Source organism: Chlorocebus sabaeus, chromosome 24 (genome assembly GCF_047675955.1).
Source record: "Chlorocebus sabaeus isolate Y175 chromosome 24, mChlSab1.0.hap1, whole genome shotgun sequence".
Taxonomy (NCBI): Eukaryota; Metazoa; Chordata; class Mammalia; order Primates; family Cercopithecidae; genus Chlorocebus; species Chlorocebus sabaeus.
In genome coordinates, this window is record NC_132927.1 from 12453641 (window position 1) to 12472636 (window position 18996).

At 39.5% G+C, this 18996-nt stretch overlaps 1 long non-coding RNA gene across 1 annotated transcript in view; it reads left to right on the forward strand.

The window, feature by feature from the left end:
- Window positions 1-18996, forward strand: part of LOC103228831 (uncharacterized) — a 77772-nt gene that overhangs the window by 40963 nt on the left and 17813 nt on the right. The window lies entirely within an intron of this gene.

The following is an 18996-nucleotide window of genomic DNA, read 5'->3' on the forward strand; positions in this document are numbered from 1 at the left end:
TGTTACTGATTTCTAGTAAACATTTTGTTCAGAAAAGATATCCAGAATGATTTTAATATTCTTGAATTTGTTAAGCTTGTTTTTTGGCCTAACATACTGTCTGGGCCTGAAGAATGTCCCATGCGTGCTTGAGGAGTGTGTATTTTGCTATTATAGCATGGAATGTTCTGTATATGTCTGTTAGGTCCATTTGGTCTAACGTGTAGTCCAAGTTCAATGTTTCCTTATTATCTGTCTGGATGATCTGTCCACTGCTGGAGTAGGGTGTTGAAATCCCTACTATTATTGTATTGTTTCTATCTCTCCCTCTAGATCTATTAATATTTGCTTTGTACATTTATATGTTCCAATGTTGAGTGTATATATATATTTTTTCTTTTTCTTTTTTTTTGAGACAGAGTCTCAGTCTGTTGCCCAGGCTGGAGTGCAGTGGTGCAGTCTCAGCTAGTGCAACCTCTGCCATCCGGGTTCAAGCAATTCTTCTGCCTCAGTCTCACAAGTAGCTGGGATTACAGGCACCTGCCACCACACCCAGCTAATTTTGTATTTTTAGTAGAGATGGGGTTTCACCATCTTGGCCAGACTGGTCTTGAACTCCTGACTTCGTGATCCACCCACTTTGGCCTCCTAAAGTGCTGGGATTACAGGTGTCAGCCACTGTGCCCAGCATGCGCGCGTGCGCGCTCGTGTGTATGTACATATATAATTGTTATATCCTCTGGTGAATTGGTCCCTTCTTTATTATATAATGGTCTTCTTTGTCTCTTGTGCCAGTTTTTGACTGAACGTCTATTTTATCTGGTGTAAATATAGCTATTCTGGCTTTCTTTTGGTTTTATTTGCAAAAAATATCTTTTTCCATTCCTTCAATTTCAGTGTAAGTGTATCCTTAAAGCTGAAATGAGTCTCTTGTTTGTAGGCAGAATATAGTTTGGCTTATTTTAAAAAATCCATTCAGCTCTTCGATGTCTTTTGATTGAAGAAGTTAATTCATTTACATTCAAGGTAACTACTGACAGGTGAGGACTAACTACTGCCATTTTGTTAATTGTTTTCTGGCTGTTTTGTGCTTCTATTGTTTCTCTCTTTCTATTGTTTCTCTCTTTCTTGCTGTCTTCCTTTGTGATATGATTTTCTGTAGAGATATGCTTTGATTCAATTCTCTTTATCTTTTGTATATCTATTACAGATTTTTGCTCACGTTTATCATGAGGCTTACATAAAATACCTTGTAGTTATAACAGTCTATGTTAAGCTGATAACGTTGATCACATACAAAAACTCTGTACTTTTACTTCTTCCCTCAACATGAAGTTTTTGAGATCACAATTTGCATCTTTTTTTATTGTATGTCCCTTAACAAATTATTGTAGCTATAGATTTTTTAACCATTTTGTAATTTAACCTTTATATAGACACATCTCATTTTATTGTGCTTCACAGATATTGTGTGTTTTGCAAATGGGAGGTTTGTGGTAGCCCTTTGTCAAGCAAGTGTGTTGGTGCCATTTTTCCAACAGCATGTGCTCACTTTGTGTCTCTGTGTCACATTTTGTTAATTCTTGTAATATTTCAAAATTTTCATTATTATGTCTATTATGGTGGTCTATGATCAGTGACCTTTGATATCACTGTTATAATTATTTTGTGGTACCACAAACTACACCATGTAAGATGGTGAATATAATAAATGTTGTATGTGTTCTGACAGCTTCACTCACTGGCCATTCCCTTTTCTCTCTCCCTCTCCTTGGGCCTCCCTATTCCCTGAGACACAATAATATTGATATTAGGCCAATTATTAACCCTACAATGGCCTCTAAGTGCTCAAGTGAAAGGAAGAGTCACAAGTCTTCCACTTTAAGTCAAAAGCTAGAAATGGTGAAGCTTAGTGAGGAAGGCATGTTGAAAGCTGAGACAGGCTGAAAGCTGGGTCTCTTGTACCAAATGGCCAAGTTGTGAATGCAAAGAAAGTGTTCTTGAAGGAAAATAAAAGTGCTACTCCAGTGAGTACACAAATGATAAGAAGGTAAAACAGCCTATTGCCGATATGGAGAAAGTTTTAGTGGTTTCAATGGAAGATCAAATCACCCACAACATTCCTTTAAGCTAAATCCTAATGGAGAGCAAGGTCTTAACTCTCTTCAATTCTATGAAGGCTGACAGAAGTGAGGAAGCTACAGAAGAAAAATTGGAAGCTGTCAGAGGTTGGTTCATGAGGTTTAAGGAAAAAGCCATTTCCATAACATAAAAGTATAAGGTGAAGCAGCAAGTGCTGATGGAGATGGTACAGCAAGTTGTCCAGAAGATGTAGCTAAGATCATTGATGAAGGGAGCTACACTAAACAACAGATTCTGCATGTAAATGAAACAGTTTTATATTGGGAGAAGTTGGCATCTAAGACTTTCATAGCGGAGAGGAGAAGTCAATGCTGGCTTCAAAGCTTAAGGGACAGGCTGACTCTCATCTGCTAATACAGATGGTGATTTTAAGTTGAAGCTAATGTTCATTTACCATCCTGAAAATTCTAGGGCACTTAAAAATTATGCTAAATCCACTCTGCCCATGTTCTCTAAATGGAACAACAAGGCCTAGATGACAGTATGTCTGTTTAGACATGGTTCACTGAATATTTTAAGCCCACTGTTGAGACTTTCTGTTCAGCAAAATGATTTGATTCAAAGTAATACTGCTCATTTATAAGGTACCTGGTCACCCAAGAGCTCTAATGGAAATGTACAGGAAATCAATGTTATTTTCATGCCTGTTAACACGATATCCATTCTGCAGCCCATGGATCCAGGAGTAGTTTCAACTTTCAAATCATATTATTTAAGAAATATATTTCATAAGGCTGCCATAGATAGTGATTCCCTTGATGGATCTGGGCAAAGTAAATTAAAAGCCTTCTGGAAAGGGTTCATCCCTCCAGATGCCATTAACATTTGTGATTCATGGGAGGAGGCCAAAATATCAACTTTAACAAGAGTTTGGAAGAAATTGATTCAAACTCTCATGGATGACTTTTAGGGGTTCAAGACTTCAGTGGAAGAAGTCACTGTAGATATGGTAGAAATAATAAAACTCAAATGAGAAGTGGAGCCTACAGATCTGACTGAATTGTTACAACCTCATGATAAAACTGGAACAGATAAGGAGTTGTTTCTTACAGATGAGCAAAGAAAGTAGTTCCTTAAAATGAAAAGTACTCCTGATGAAGATGCTGTGAACATTGTTGAAATGACAACGAATAATTTAGAATTATATTGGCCGGGCGCAGTGGCTCAAGCCTGTAATCCCAGCACTTTGGGAGGCTGAGATGGGCGGATCACGAGGCCAGGAGATCGAGACCATCCTGGCTAACACGGTGAAACCCCGTCTCTACTAAAAAATACAAAAAACTAGCAGGGTGAGGTGGCGGGCGCCTGTAGTCCCAGCTACTCGGGAGGCTGAGGCAGGAGAATGACGTAAACCCGGGAGGCGGAGCTTGCAGTGAGCTGAGATCCGGCCACTGCACTCCAGCCTGGGCTACAGAGCGAGACTCCGTCTCAAAAAAAAAAAAAAAAAAATTTATACACTTAGTTGATAATGCAGTGGCAAGGTTTGAGAGAATTGACTCCAATTTTGAAAGAAGTTCTACTGTGGGTAAAATGCATCAAACAGTGTCACATGCTACAGAGAAGTCTTTTGTGACAAGTCAGTCAATGTGGCAAATTTTATTGTCTTATTTTAAGAAATTGCCAGAACCACCCCAACTTTCAGTTAACTACTTCCCAGATCAGTCAGCAGCTGTCAGCATTGAGACAAGACCCTCCCTCCACCAGCAACTTGCTTAAGGCTCAGGTGATTGTTAACATTTTTTTAACAATAAAGAATTTTTAAGGTCTGTACATTTTTTTAGACATAGTGCTATTGCACACTTAATAAACATTGCAACCTAATTAAATAATACTTTTATATATACTGGGAAACCAAAAAATTCATGTGACATGCTTTATTGAGATATTTGCTTTATTGTGGTGGTGTGGAACTAAACCTGCAATATCTCTGAGGTATGACTGTACTAGGAATAAGTAATTTACACACCACCATTACAGAATTAGGGTATTTTGAATTTGATTATGTACTTATTTTGACCAGTGAGTTTTATATTTTCATACATTTTTATGTTAGTAATTAGTGTTCTTTCATTTCAGATTGGAGAATTCCCTTTAGCATTTATCATAAAGCAGGTCTAGTGGTGATGAACTCCTTCAGCTTTCATTTGTCTGGGAAAGTCTTTAGTTATTTAATTTATTTGTTAGCTTCTTATTTTATTCATATATTGTTTTCCTAATTTAGTTTTGGCATCTGTGTTTTCTGGTAGTTCATTGAACTTTTAAAAGGATTATTCTGAATTCTTTGCTTGTCAATGTATAGATCTCTGTTTCTTTAGGGCTGACTCTTGGAACTTTGTTAGCTTCCTTTGGTGGTGTCACACTCCCCTGATTCTTCATGATCTTTTTATCCTTGCATTGGTGTCTGTGCATTTGAGGAAGCAGTCCCCTCTTTTAGCCTTTAGAGGTTTGCTTTGGCAGGGAAATACCTTCACCAGTTAGCCCAGCCTGGGGTTGTGGAACAGCCAGCTGATAGTGTCTGTGGGCCAGTGGGGCTTGATCCTTGGGTCTCTGTTGGGTGTGGCTGCTGCCCATGCCCAAGGTAGTGTGTGGTAGTGTGTGGCTGCTCTCTTGTTGTAGGGGGCTGCTGGCTGTGCTCTGTACTCAGTCAGGGTTGTTACTGTGCTTCTAGATTGACATGACTGCAGTCTGGGCCTTGCAGTTAGGTGGTCTGTAGGCTGGGCTCCCTGGTCAGGCAGGGCTGCAGGCTGTGCTTTGTAGTTGGATGTAGGCAGACTGGGCTCTCTAGTTGGGCAATGCTAATGTCAGGGACTTGGTGACACCATCAAGATCCTGACACTGGTTGCTGTGAGTCCCACTCTGTCTCTTTATTTCTACCTAACTTTAGGTGGTCCAGCCCTGCCAATTCCCTTAGCATACCCTGTGAGGTGAGATGGCAGTGGGTCTCCCAGACTCCCTGGGCCCAGAATACTGGGAAAGCTGGATGTCTACCTCAGGCTTTCTTTTTCCCACTGGAGAAACTGTAACTCTACTTGGTGTGGTGCTGTGTGGCCTCAGGGAGGGGTGACGTAGTCAAAGTGAAGTTGACCTTTTCCTTCTAAGGCAGTTTTTCTGCATTTTTGAGCTCCACAGTGGATGCTTCAGCCACTTCATCCCTGCATTCAGGGATTTTCACAAAGGCATTCATGTCTGTGAAGTTGCCAGTCAGTATTTTTGTGAGGTGGATTAGAGCCAGGAACTTCCTATTGCACCATCTTGCTAATGTCCTCCACCTTGAAATTCTGAATCATTTTTGAATGAGAGGCCTAGCATTTTTATTTTTCTGTGGGTCTTACAGATTATGCAGTCAGTCCTGTAACAGTTGAGTGGAAAAGGTGTAGAATCATTCACTTCTAAGTGAGAATAGTGGCCATTGAACAGAAACATCACAGCCAACCTCTTCCCAGGAGGACTGGGGGCAAGGAGGGAGTGCCTTTTGAGAGAATGCACAGTTCGAGGAGTGACAACTCTTTCCCCCCTTTTCCCCTGTCTCAAGTGGTGAAGGCCGTGGGTCATCCACTTGTCCTCCACCCCAAGAGAAGTGGCAATTCTGGAATGGTTCCCTGCCTCACTAAGTTGGGGAATGGGAATCTGTTTTTGTTCAAATGTTGCCAACACAGCTGGGTAAGCATCTGGAAGAAATGGCTATGAGAGGGTGGGCCACGATTCCTCCCACACCAGGTCTTGGGAGTCAAGACTAGTCTGCACTAGGGAAAAAGGGACAGAGAGCAGGCAAAAATGGTGTGGGGTAGGAGGGAAGTCTTAAAATGAAAATGGGAATGGAGTTTTATGATGAACAAGAGTGTTAAGAACCAGAATGAGAGTGTTTTGATAATCGAACAGTGAAAGCTTGAGGAATTGGGCATTTAAGTGTCATTAAATGAGCACACCATCCAGAGAGAAGCGGTGTTTAACAGAGCACTTCAAAAAAGAATCTGGGTTAGGGGAAGCTGGGGAAAGGTAGAAGAGTGAGGAGGAGAAAGGAAGTAGGAAGTACAGGTGAAATAAGGTTAGTTGCAGGTTGATGGTTGTTGAGCAGGTGAGGTACATAAGTGCACCTTGCTATTTTCTTTCCTTTTATATATGTGAATGCTCTATAATAAAAAGTTAAAAAGTTTGGCCCCAAACGGATCACCTGAGGTCAGGAGTTTGAGATCATCCTGGCCAACATGGTGAAACCCCGTCTCTACTAAAAATACAAAAATTAGCCGGGCGTGGTAGCGCATGTCTGTAATCCCAGCAACTCAGGAATCTGAGGCAAGAGAATCACTTCAACCCAGGAGGTGGGGGTTGCAGTGAGCCAAGATCACGCCACTGCCCTCCAGCCTGGGCAACAGAGCGAGATTGTCTCAAAAAAAAAAAAAAAAAAAGAAAAGAAACTGGCCCCAAAATGCTTTAAAAACCTGCTTTGGAATTTTTGTTGTTTGAATATATTTGACCCATTTTAATTTGTCTGGTTTTATTTTTTATTTTTAAGGCATAATGATTTTATCGTTTAATATTCTTTTTGTTTGTTTTTGAGATTGAGTCTCACTCTGTCTCCCAGGCCGAGTGCAGTGGCGCAATCTGGGCTTACTGCAACCTCTGGCTCCCAGGTTCAAGTGATTCTCCGGCCTCAACCTCCTGAGTAACTGGGATTGCAGGTGTGCACCACCATGCCTGGCTAATTTTTGTATTTTTAGTGGAGACAGGGTTTCACCATGCTGACCAGGCTGGTCTTGAATTCCTGACCTCAAGCAGTCCACCTGTCTTGGCCTCCCAAAGTGCTGGGATTACAGGTGTGAGCAACTACACCCAGCCTATATCTATTCCTAGTTTTACCTTTAATTTTTTATGCCTTTACATTAAAATACTTGTCACTTTTTAATATATTAGGAGAGTCCTAGTCTTACCATTTTACATTTCTGAGGTTCTTGTTCTCTCTTCTTGATATTTTAAAATATTTTTAACTTTTAAATAAGTTTAAACCTTAAGTGTCCTTTTCTGTCTCTTTCTCTCAGCAGCACTAATCCCCACCACTCTCCTCTAGAGTTTTCCAAAAATTATTTAGGCTAAAAGCACTTTTAAAAACCCTGCTAATCTTATTGTACAGATAGCACATTTGATTTGCTAAACATTGTTATTTCTTATATCACGTAACTGGTCTCTTCCAGTTTCTAAAATATGCAGTCCTACCACACACCATTGGCAGCACGTATCAGTATACAGGTATACACTAGTGGTTTGCTGTGTCTTGGACTCAAATACTTGGCCTTATATATCTTTTTGTAAAACTCATTTTGGAATATTTTTGCCATTCTGACTATAGCCAGCTCTTAGTTACTTGTAAGAATGGAAGTGTTGAAGTGAGGGACTTTTTGGTTTTGTTTTTTTGCTTTTTTGTTTTTTTTTTGAGACAGGGTCTTGCTCTGTCACCCAGGTTGGAGTGCAGTGGCACGATCACATTTTGCTGCAACCTTGACCTCCTCGGCTCAAGTGATCTGCCTCAGCATCCCTAGTAGCTGGGACTACAGGTGTACACCATGAGGCTCAGTTAATTTTTGTAATTTTTGTAGAGACGGGATTTTGCCATGTTGCCTAGTCTGGTCTCAAACTCCTGGACTCAAGCAATTCACCTGCCTTGGCCTCCAAAGTGCTGGAATTATAGGCATGAGCCACTGCACGCCCAGCTTTTTGTTTTGTTTATGTGGTTACACCTGATATTCTCTTCAAGCCATTCTAAGGAGACCTGCTTCAGAAGGCTCTGAAAGTTCTCCTTTTTGCAGTTTTCTTTTCACACTGCTTGCTTCTTTGTTACATTATGCTGTCTCTATCCTGAAGTGGCTCCGCACTTTGAAGCAAGGATGATTATTCTGTTTTTGTTTCCATTAAGGGTCATAGAAGTCTAAAACTTCAACCAAACAAATAATTAGGTGAAAGTATAGGTAACGTAAGTGAAATTTCTTTTAGACCCTTGCTTTACAGGGGGCTAACTGGGTTCTCTATAAAATTGCTGAAGTCTATCATGGTAGACCTTTTGAAATGTTTAAATCAGTTTCCTACAAAAAATTAAATACTGTGCACATATGCATAAGTGTTTGATTTATTCCAGGATTATGTCAGTATACTAATAGTGGTTCAGTTTCTCAAGGAAAAAGTCATATTAACCAAACTGTTGATGGTTGTATAGATAAAATATTTAATCTGTACTAAGAAATATAAGAGATGGGGAACACTCTTTGTGTAGAAGTACCTTGAAAGGTTTAAAGTCAGAAGCTTGGAATTCGGTCAAGGAGGGTTCATAATTCTGTATAAGAGTGCCAGGGAGTCTGATGAACGTGCAACCATAATAAAGAAATTTTTCTCTTACAGCTGGTCCCCGAGTGGGCCATCCTTTTCCTTGGTCAAATGTGTGGATAAGCATTCATTTTTCTATGTTCCAACCTAACCATTTTTCCTTCTGACCAACAGTTTCTTTCTTTAGGGATGTTGTACCATTGATTTGCTCATAGTTATATTCCTACTTCTTCCTATTTCTGGCCCAGATGTTCCTTTTTTTTTTTTTTTTTTTTTTTTTAAGAAGGTCTCACTGTGTCACCCAACCTGGAGTGCAGTGCCATGATGACAGCTCACTGCAGCCTCAACCTCCCAGGCTCAAGTGATCCACCTACCTCAGCCTCCTGAGTAGCTGGGACTGTAAGCATGCCCTACCACACCCAGCTAATTTTTTAAAAAGTTTTGGCTGGGCGCAGTGGCTCACACCTATAATCCCAGCACTTTGGGAGGCCAAGGTGGGTGGATCACGAGGTCAGGGGTTCAAGACCAGCCTGACCAACATGGTGAAACCCCATCTCTACTAAAAATACAGAAAGTATCCAGGCGTGGTGGTGTGCGCCTGTAATCTCAGATACTCAGGAGGCTGAGGCAGGAGAATCACTTGAACCCGGGAGGCAGAGGTTGCAGTGAGCTGAGATTATTCCACTGCACTCCAGCCTGTGCGAAAGAATGAGACTCCATCTCAAAAAAAAAAAAAAAATTCTTTTGTAGAGATGAGGTTTTTCTATGTTGCTCAGGATGGTGGTGAACGCCTGGAGATCAAGGCTGCAGTGAGATGTGATTGTGCCATTGCATCCCAGCCTGGGTGACAGAGCAAGACCCTGTCTCAAAAACAAAACGAAACAAAACAGTAAAACCGTACTACTACACTTCCATGATATTACAAAATGAGTTTTACAAAAAGATGTATAAGGCCAAGTATTTGAGTCCAAGACAAGGCAAACCACTAGCTCAGATTAAAGCCTGTATGTCTGAGATGGTCAATGAAGATTTGTTGATGAATTAGACAGATTGTTGCACTTCATTTGTTCAATGTCAGACATTAAAGAGGGCTTACATCCTTAGACACTAGCACATCTTGCTAAAAAGTCTGATGTTTGCTCCTGTTTCCAACACTTGGAAATTTTAGGGTTCTTCTCATTGTTTAGTTTTGTTTTGTTTTTTGAGACGGAGTTTTGCTCTTGTTGCCCAGGCTGGAGTGCAATGGCACAATCTTGGCTCACTGCAACCTCCACCTCCCGGGTTCAAGTGATTCTCCTGCCTCAGCCTCTTGAGTAGCTGGGATGCACCACCACACCTGACTAATTTTGTATTTTTAGTAGAGACAGGGTTTCTCCATCTTGGTCAGGCTTGTCTCGAACTCCTGACCTCAGGTGATCCACTCGCCTTGGCCTCCCAAAGTGCTGGGATTACAGGTGTGAGTCACTGTGCCCAGCCTCTTCTCATTCTTGTACCCATAGTAGAACTTGCTTTCTCTCATCTTACCACCACTTGCTTGATTCCTCAATATTTTCTCTCCTCTTTCCAGCTGGAATCCCCCAACAGGAGCCTCACTCCCCCATGCCTAGGAATACGTACTCCAAAAATATTGAAACTTGTGCCCAAAGATGTATCTGCTAGGATATTCAACAACCTAAATATTCATCAAAAGGAAATCATTAAATGGATGTATAACTGTGTACATCCATATAGATATTATTTGCACGATGATATTTATAAACATTATATATACACACACATATCAATTGTGTATCGGGTACTAGAATGTTTTGAAAACATTTACACAGTAAATTCTGAGCAATGGCTGTCCAAGAAAGAGGAGGAGGAGTTAGTTGAAGGACTGCGAGAGAATAGGTAACCTTTTACTTTTTATACTGTATACTTCTGTATTTTTTGAAAAATGGCCAAATGAGCATCAAAAGATTGAATGATATACACAGATTTCCTCTAGCTAATATTTTATCTGGATTTCATTTTTCTATGAATCAGAGATCTTTCCCATTTCTCTTTGCCTATTCTGATGATAGATGATTCCATCTTGTGATTTCTCTGTCAATTTGAAAACTAATATGACTTTGAATAAATAGTTTGGATGACATTTCTTCCTTGATACCAGCATTTCTGAAAGAGTGTAGACCTAAAACACTAAAAACATAGTATGAGTTATTTGTTCTGCATTCCCTTGAGACATAATGTTGAGCTTGAAAGTAGGTTTAGTTTTTGGAATACACAGTTCTTGGTTTAATAGTTAAGTGTCAGGCCAGGTACAGTGGCTCACACCTGTAATCCCACCAATTTGGGAGGCAGAGGCAGATAGATCACCTGAGGTCAGGAGTTCGAGACCACCCTGGCTAACATGGTGAAACCCCATCTCTACTAAACATACAAAAAAAAAAAAAAAATAAAATTACCTGGGTGTGGTGGTGCACGCTTGTAGTCCCAGCTACTCAGGAGGATGAGGCAGAAGAATGGCTTGAACCTGGGAGATGGAGGTTGTAGTGAGCCGAGATTGCACAACTGTACTCTAGCCTGGGCAACAGAGCGAGACTCCATCTCAAAAAAAAAAAAAAAAAAAAAAAAAGTTAAATGTCTGCAGAATGCTAGATACACAATCATATGTAGAATAGGCATGTTGTGCATTCATTATTTCTACAGTATGAACCAAAAAAAAAAAAAAGCAAAAATGCACACAGAATGAGGAAAGAAAGAACAAGCAAGTGTATTTTATTTATTATGATAATCCTCCTCAAGTCCCCTCTTCGCGCTTTTGATCTAGGTGAAAGCAAGCTGGGAACCTAATTAAACCACTGCTAGAGAGGCCAGGAGATACAATGCACAAAAAAAACCCGATTCTGATCACCAGATTTTGAAGTTGAAGTTAATTAAGGCAATATACAAATAATCCCTGCAAGCAGTGACATTTAAAAATGCATGTTCAATATTCTGAAGCAGTTATGTAAATTATCAAGAATAAGACTCCAGAGGAAATGTGAAAACGCAGGCTCAACTTTTAATACCTTTTGGTAATGTTTTTATTGGACTTAATGTTTGCTGGGGGACCGTGTGTTTAGAGGTAATCTGACAACAAAAATGCAGCCCCATGACGTGGGGAGCCATGGAGGGGGGAACCCACCAGGAAGGAGACCTGTAGTTAAGGGTCAACAATAACCAGAAAAGTAAGAAAACTAATGACATTCTCTGTGGTTCTGTGATGGTTTTGAGCCTCCCTGCAAGGTAAGAAGCAGAACCAAGATGCTGAGGTGTGGCCTTAGTGCTTATGAGGTTTACACCTTGGATAGGTTCTTAGAATGAGGATGACAAAAATTTTAACTGTGAAATTGTATCATATAAGTTACAAGTTGCATAGACTTTCAAATAATTCTAGTTCAGAGATTTCTATAGGACAAGTAGGGAACATGTGGTAATTGCTCTTTTTACATATCTGGGAAAACAAATGCAGAATATTTAATATTTCTAAGATCATACAGCTGGCCAGTGGCAAAATGAGGAAGTGGCCCCTGGGGTTCTCGTTCTCACTTCTATAAGATATCTGCAAATTCTGGGGGCAACAACTTCTGGCACAGTTGCCTCCAGAAGCAATTCTGTTAACACAGGATGTAATATCATCGTGAATTTCTCCCTGCTTCCCTCCCAATTATGCTTGTTTCTCTGCCCTTCCCCATTCCTTCCATCTTTTTCTCCTATATCATTGGCATTGGCCAGCTGTTTCTTAAGACCTTCTAACTTTGCTCCCCTCCATGGCATTTCATCTTTGTATATATGTCCAGAGATCATCCTAGAAATTGTGAATTATCTTGTATACTGTCGGTTCTATTTTGGTTGGGTGCTTCTTTTTCTCTTGGTGGGAGAGGAGAAATTGTGCTGATCTATTTTATGTAGCTCAGAACTGAATTTCTAGAGCCTCAGAGACTTAATAGAACTGGAAATATGCTCCACATTTTGCCTATCAACAAAGCCTAATCAAGAATACATTCTTTGCCAGCAACATTCAAAACGGAGATGATTCCAAGCTGTGGCTTGGAAATAAACTCCTTTTATTACATTTCAATTTATAGTGTTCTTCGCTTTCATTTTGTACAAATATTCAGGGAATTTTCCCATGTCGAAGAACCTGATGCATAAATTAAGATATTTCAAGTAATGTCATTTATGATCTGTGGCGAGATCATTTTGGGTTGATATGCGATACTATTCTGAGTTTCAGACAACAATCTATGTACTTAGAATGTGTTCCTACATACACTTCTTACAGGAAGACTAATTGTCTTGGGATTCACAACATACTTTAATGGGACTGGTGTATTACTCAGACCTGTTTGCAAACCTGTGGGTGTTCTTTTGTTTTTGTTCTCCCTTTTTTTTTTTTTTTTTTTTTTTTGCTTTTCTCTGATTTTCCTCCCCACAAGCTCTCTCACGGGACACAACTCGCAGAGCTGCTCAAAATTAATTTAAGACCCCAAGACAAATCACCAGTTCTTTGATTTGTAGTAGCAGAGTCAGGTAACATTTAAGAGCAGGATAAACACTATGTGAAGTATTCATGGGGATGGAACTGTCCCTCAGGTTGAACAATTCAAAAGTTTGGAAACTGCTATTTGCAAATTCATCTTGTGGATCTACTTGGTGGAATGCTGCTTCTAACTAAAAACAAGGGAGAAAAAAAATCAAGTGGAAGAAATGTTTAAGTTCCCAGAACCAGAAAAAATAAAATAAATCTCAAATGCTCACATTAAATTAACCCTGGATTTATCTTGCTAACATGGCAAGTCATTATATACTTAACACAATTGAGATACACGATTTTGGTGAGTGGACCATTTCTTGAAACAATATTTTTCACAGTACGTGAAATATAAGAGCTTGGGATAACACCAAATTAACCCTGAGGGAGACAGTCACTGATATGCTCATGATTTTATATGGGAAGCTGAGGAGAGTAAAGCTGAAGAATCCGATAGATAGACAGACAGGTCTTGAGCTGTGAACATATGTGTTTTAAAGGCCATTTAAAATTGGTAGTTTCTAACTTTTCAGCACATTTTCCTACGATGATAATAGTGAATTCTCAATAATGTTAGCTATGGGCTAGGCCCTTTCTAAGTGCTTATGTGAATTGTCTCATTTAATTCTTTCAAAAATCCTTGACTTAGATTATAGTTAACCTAATTTTGCAGAATAATCTGAGGCATGGAGATATCAAATTGTTCAAGGTTACATAGCTGGATGCCAAGCAGTCTGACTCTGGAACCTGTTTTCTTACCCACTTTGCACATAGAGTTGATGGTATGAATCATAATTAGGTTCTGTTTTGATGATCTGTTACTGTATAACAATCTACCCTCTTCCCCCTGCACATTTTATTTTACTTACAATTTTATGGGTCAGAAATTTAAAAAGGGCACATCTGGGCAGTTTACATTTGTCCTACCTGTTGTCAACTGAGGTAGCTAGACTGAGGCTGGGGGATTCACTTCCAGTGTGGCTCACATGGCTGGCAACTTGGTGTTGGCTGTCAGCTGGGAGCTGGATGGGGGCTGTTGGCCAGGGTCCTTGGTTCTTCTCTACAAGGGCCTTTCTGTGGGGCTGCTTAGGCTTCCTCACAGGATGGGGGCTGAATTCCAAGAGTGAGTGTTCCAAGAGATATAAAGTGGAAGCTGCCAGTTTCTTATGGTCTGGGCCTGAAAAACTAGTTCAGCGTTATTTCTGTTTGTCAAAATTGTGATAGAGGCCATTTAGATTCAAGGAGAGGTGGTCTACTCAGTGGAAAGAGTGGCAAAGAATTCGCAGTCATCCTTAATCTACCACAGGTACCCCAAATAGACCATAAAAGTCCACTTATTTACCATGTGACCTAGATTAATGTTCCTCAAAACTTATGTTTAACCTCTTCCTCTATCAGTTTAGTTTTAATTTAAATCTTACTTTTTTCTTTAGAGACAGAGTGTTGCTCTGTTGTCCAGGCTGGAGTGCAGAGGTGTGATCATAGCTCACTGCAGCCTTGACCTCCTGGGTTCAAGCAATTCTCGTGCCTCAGCCTCCTGAGTAGCTGGGACAACAGGCGCTCACCACCATACTGGCTAATTTTTGTATATGTGTATATATATATATGTATATATTTTATTTTTTTGGTAGAGATGGGGTTTCACCATGTTGCCTAGGCTGGTCTTGAACTCCTGGCCTCAAGCAATCTGCCAGCCTCAGCCTCCTAAAATGTTGGGATGACAGGTTTGAGCCACTGCACCTGGCCAAAATCTTAACTTTTAAAATATGTTTTCTTTCAACTCTTATGGTTTATGATTCTTTGAGACAAGGGTGCATTATTTTAAAATATAAAATCCCTGGAACAGAGTTGGGATTCTATGTATGTTTACCATTTCTCCTTTTGCTCTTTGCAACCATAAGATTTAACAAACAATGAAGAATTAGGGCCAGGCGTGGGGACTCATGCCTCTAATCCCAGCATTTTGGGAGGCTGAGGCAGGAGCAAAACCCGTCTCTACAAAAAATATAAATATTAGCCAGGCATGGTGGTGTGCGCCTGTAGTCCCAGCTACTAGGGAGGCTAAGGTGGGAGGATTGATTGAGCCTGGGAAGTTGAGGCTGCAGTGAGCCATGATTATGCCACTATACTCGAGTCTGGGTGCCTTAGTGAGATCCCTTCTCGAAAAAAAAAAAAAAAAAGAATAAAGAATTTGGCCCCAGGGGCAGTGGTTCATGCTTCTCAGTGCTTTGGGAGGCTGAGGTAGAAGGGTCCCTGGATCCCAGGAGCTCCAGGCTGCAGTGAGCTCTGATGGGCCATAGCACTTCAGTCTGGGCAACAATGTAAGACCCTGTCTCTAAATAAATAAACAAATAAAACCCAGAAGAACAAAATGGATTGTTTCTAAGTGCAAATATTCTACTTTATTGGTTGGGCATGGTAGCTCGTGGCTGTAACCCTAGCACTTTGGGAGACTGAAGCAGGTGAATCATTTGAGGTCACGAGTTCAAACCAACCTGGCCAACATGGAAAAACCCCATTGCTACTAAAAATACAAAAATTAGCCAGGTGTGGTGGTATATACCTGTAATCTCAGCTACTTGGTAGGCTGAGGCAGGAGAATTACTTGAACCCAGGAGGTGGAGGTTGCAGTGAGCTGAGATCGTGCCCCTGCATTCCAGCCTGGGCGATGGAGTGAGACTCCATCTCAAAAACAAAAACAAAAACAAAAAAAACAGAAAAACAATAAAACACACATAGTCTACTTTATCTTTTACAACATAAACATTTCATTTTCCAAGTTGCATAGTAACATTTCGTTGTTTGTCATCAAACTCTGTATCTGTGGTCTCTTTAGTAGGGGCAGGGGGTATGTCTAATTCATCCCTTATACTGAATTCCCAGAGTAAATACAGTAACCTGGGAAATAGTAGGCACTCAAAAATGTTTCAGGAATGAAATTTAACAGGCAAGAAAACAACTTGAAAATCTAACGTGTTGATTCCTAACAAAGGAAAAAATGCATCAGGTGGTGTGACAGTTTAATACATGTGTTTTTCATTTTAAATGTTTTAACACAATTATGAACCAGGGACACACATCATCCTATTCTGATAAATTTAAAATATACAAAGTTAATAGTAATGCACAATTACGAGGATGTATATCTACCAAGGGCTATTTATTGATACCTCAAAAAGTAAGACCTCTTTGTCTTTCTAGTGAAAATGTATTTTAATCTAATTGTATGCCATCAGGCATTTTCCATTTAGCTAAAGTTAACACGAATATCAAATACTTGGCCTGAAGTACCATCTACTTACTTTGATTTAGAGCAGTCATGTCCAACTTGCGGCCCACGGGCCACATGCAGCCCAACATGGCTTTGAATATGGCCCAACACAAATTAGTAAACTTTCTTATAACATCACGAATTTTTTTGTGATTTTTATTTTTATTTTTTAGCTCATCATCTATTATTAGTGTTAGTGTATTTTATGTATGGCCTAAGATAATTCTTCCAATGTGGCCCAAGGAAGCCAAAAGATTGGACACCCGTGATTTAGAGTTTCTCTTTTCATTTGGTCTTTTATTTCTTTCTCAGAAATAAAGAATTAATAAGACTGAACATGCAGAGCACTAGTTAGTTTGAACATTGGCCTTTTAGGTACCAAACATACATTTGGACCTCCTTCTGCCACCCAAGGCCTGTGAAATCGTATTGTTAAGCTGCCTCAGAACACATCTAGGGGCCTCTGAAATTCTGGTCTGAGAGTTCTGGGATTATTAAATCTTGCCTAAGTTCAGAAATGCCACTCACTGTTCACATGTGGAGAAAAGGGTTTATAGAAATTATTTTCTTCAGCAGTAGATTAAAATATTTAATTAGAAAAAGTGAAATCAAGGAAAAGAGGAGTAGACCACACTAAAATCTGCTATATAAAGATATGTTCTTAATCTTCATTGGAAACATTCTTATGTGAATAGCTAATCTTCAGGACATTGGCTCTCACAATTTTTGATTGTGAATAATCCAAATTCATAATCCAAATTCATTGCTTTTCTTCCTATTAAAATTTGTCCTGTTTAAATACGCGCTCTAATTCCTGTTTTGCCCCAGGTAGCAATTTAGCAAACCGATGAATAGAAAGGAAGTGCCAAAGAAGAATCTTAAATAAATGCGTTTGGCTACTTATTTTGTACTTTAGTAACAGCTCACAGACTAAAAAATTAGAATTATTGGGTAAAAGTAAGTGTGGATATTTATTCTTTATAGATTTTATTAATGCTTGTGGTCTTTTCAATGACTGCTGTAAAAAAGATTAGCCTTTCATAAGGATGAAGACCTATACATAAGAAGGACTAACATTGAGAGCATAAGATGAGATTAAAAGATAAAAAATATGCATAGAAATTCGTACCCTTAAATATTTAAGGAAGATAGTCTGCAAATAAGTAAAAATCAGGTCTTTTAAATGATGATGAGGATGATGATATGGTGATAATGATGATATGGTGATGATGATGATACATAAAGGTAATGATAATGAAAACCAAAATCCATACTCTAGCACATACATTTGGAAAAGAGAATAAAATAAAGTAGAAGAATTCAGAAAGGTGACTAGTCTGAGCCAGCTTCTCACCTCCTTTACGTACTTCCCCAACTCCAGTCAAAACACTCCAGTACTGCAATGGGAAATGATGAACCAGGGCATTTAAAAAACCTCACTTCTAATTTCATTAAGGCCAATTGCAAATGACTTATCTCAGGGAAATGAAGCACCTTCATCCCAGCTGTTTCAATGGGGGGTTGCATTTCAGAAGCACACACAAAAAATTATGAAAATGAGTATGCATGAAGGTTTAATAGCTAATTTTCCAAGTTGATTATCTTGGCCAGTTCATTGGGATGCTCTTGCTTCTTTGCTAATTTAATTTGTTTCATCCTTTTTATTGTCTCCTTTAAATAGCAATTACGGAAGATAGCACTCCATTTTGCCTCCTACTTGCCCTTTTGCTAAATCATGATTTCACCCTGTGCCAGATAGTTACGGGTGTATGAAGAGATGGCACTGGTGAAAGGCAGAGAGGGTGAACACACTTGACTCAAGTCTGAGGAATCCAGGAAAAAGTTGCCAATGATGAAAATGTGTGTGTGTGCGCGCGCGCGCATGTGTGTGCCCACACATGCGTGTGTAGTGAATACCTTAGAACAATTCCTCTATTCACATATTCAGAAGTGTAAAACATGCCTATTTGGAAGTACGGATTCACTTACATAATGTCTATCAGTGTGCTGCAGCTATTTAAAAGCTAGCTGTCAACTTGGTAAGATATGGGAACCTTTCTATTTTGTACCTACTGTTTTAAAACTACTGTATATATTTGTACATGTGGCAGGCATCTATTAAACGTTATAATGATTTTTTTTTTTAGTATAGTGTCACTAAAAGGCATTTATCAAGTGCTTGTTTTAATATAGCCCTATCTTAGGTGAAAGAAAAGATGGCCTCCTTGATATGTAACACTCCACTGATAAAATTTGCAGTCTGTTCTTAAAACACTGTGTATTCTGATGAGGAAAGTACAAAAGGTCTCAACTTAACATGTATTGATTTTATGCCTTTTTTGTAGACGAAGTAGGAAGAACAGTTTCTGTTCTCAGGCAGCTCTATTTGGGGGATAAAAATAGAATATGAAATAGAATGCAATAAACAAATTACATAGCTATACTTTTTGAAGTCCAGGACAGGCAGTGAGGTTAGGCTGGAAGATCTCTTAAGTTGTGAAAGCTTGGTTAAAGACAGAAGTTGACATGGCCTGAGTGTCAGCCAGTGGGGTTCTCTGTAGCCAGATGGCTTTGTTAATTTGCAAAGTTCACAATAAAAGTCATCCATAGTCATTGCTCTCTTTCTCTACCAAGTCCCTTAGTCTTCAGGCTCATATCATCCAAATTAATGAAGGGAAAATCTATAAACAACAGCTTCACTGGGAGTTATGTCACTAAGGAAAAAGCAGAA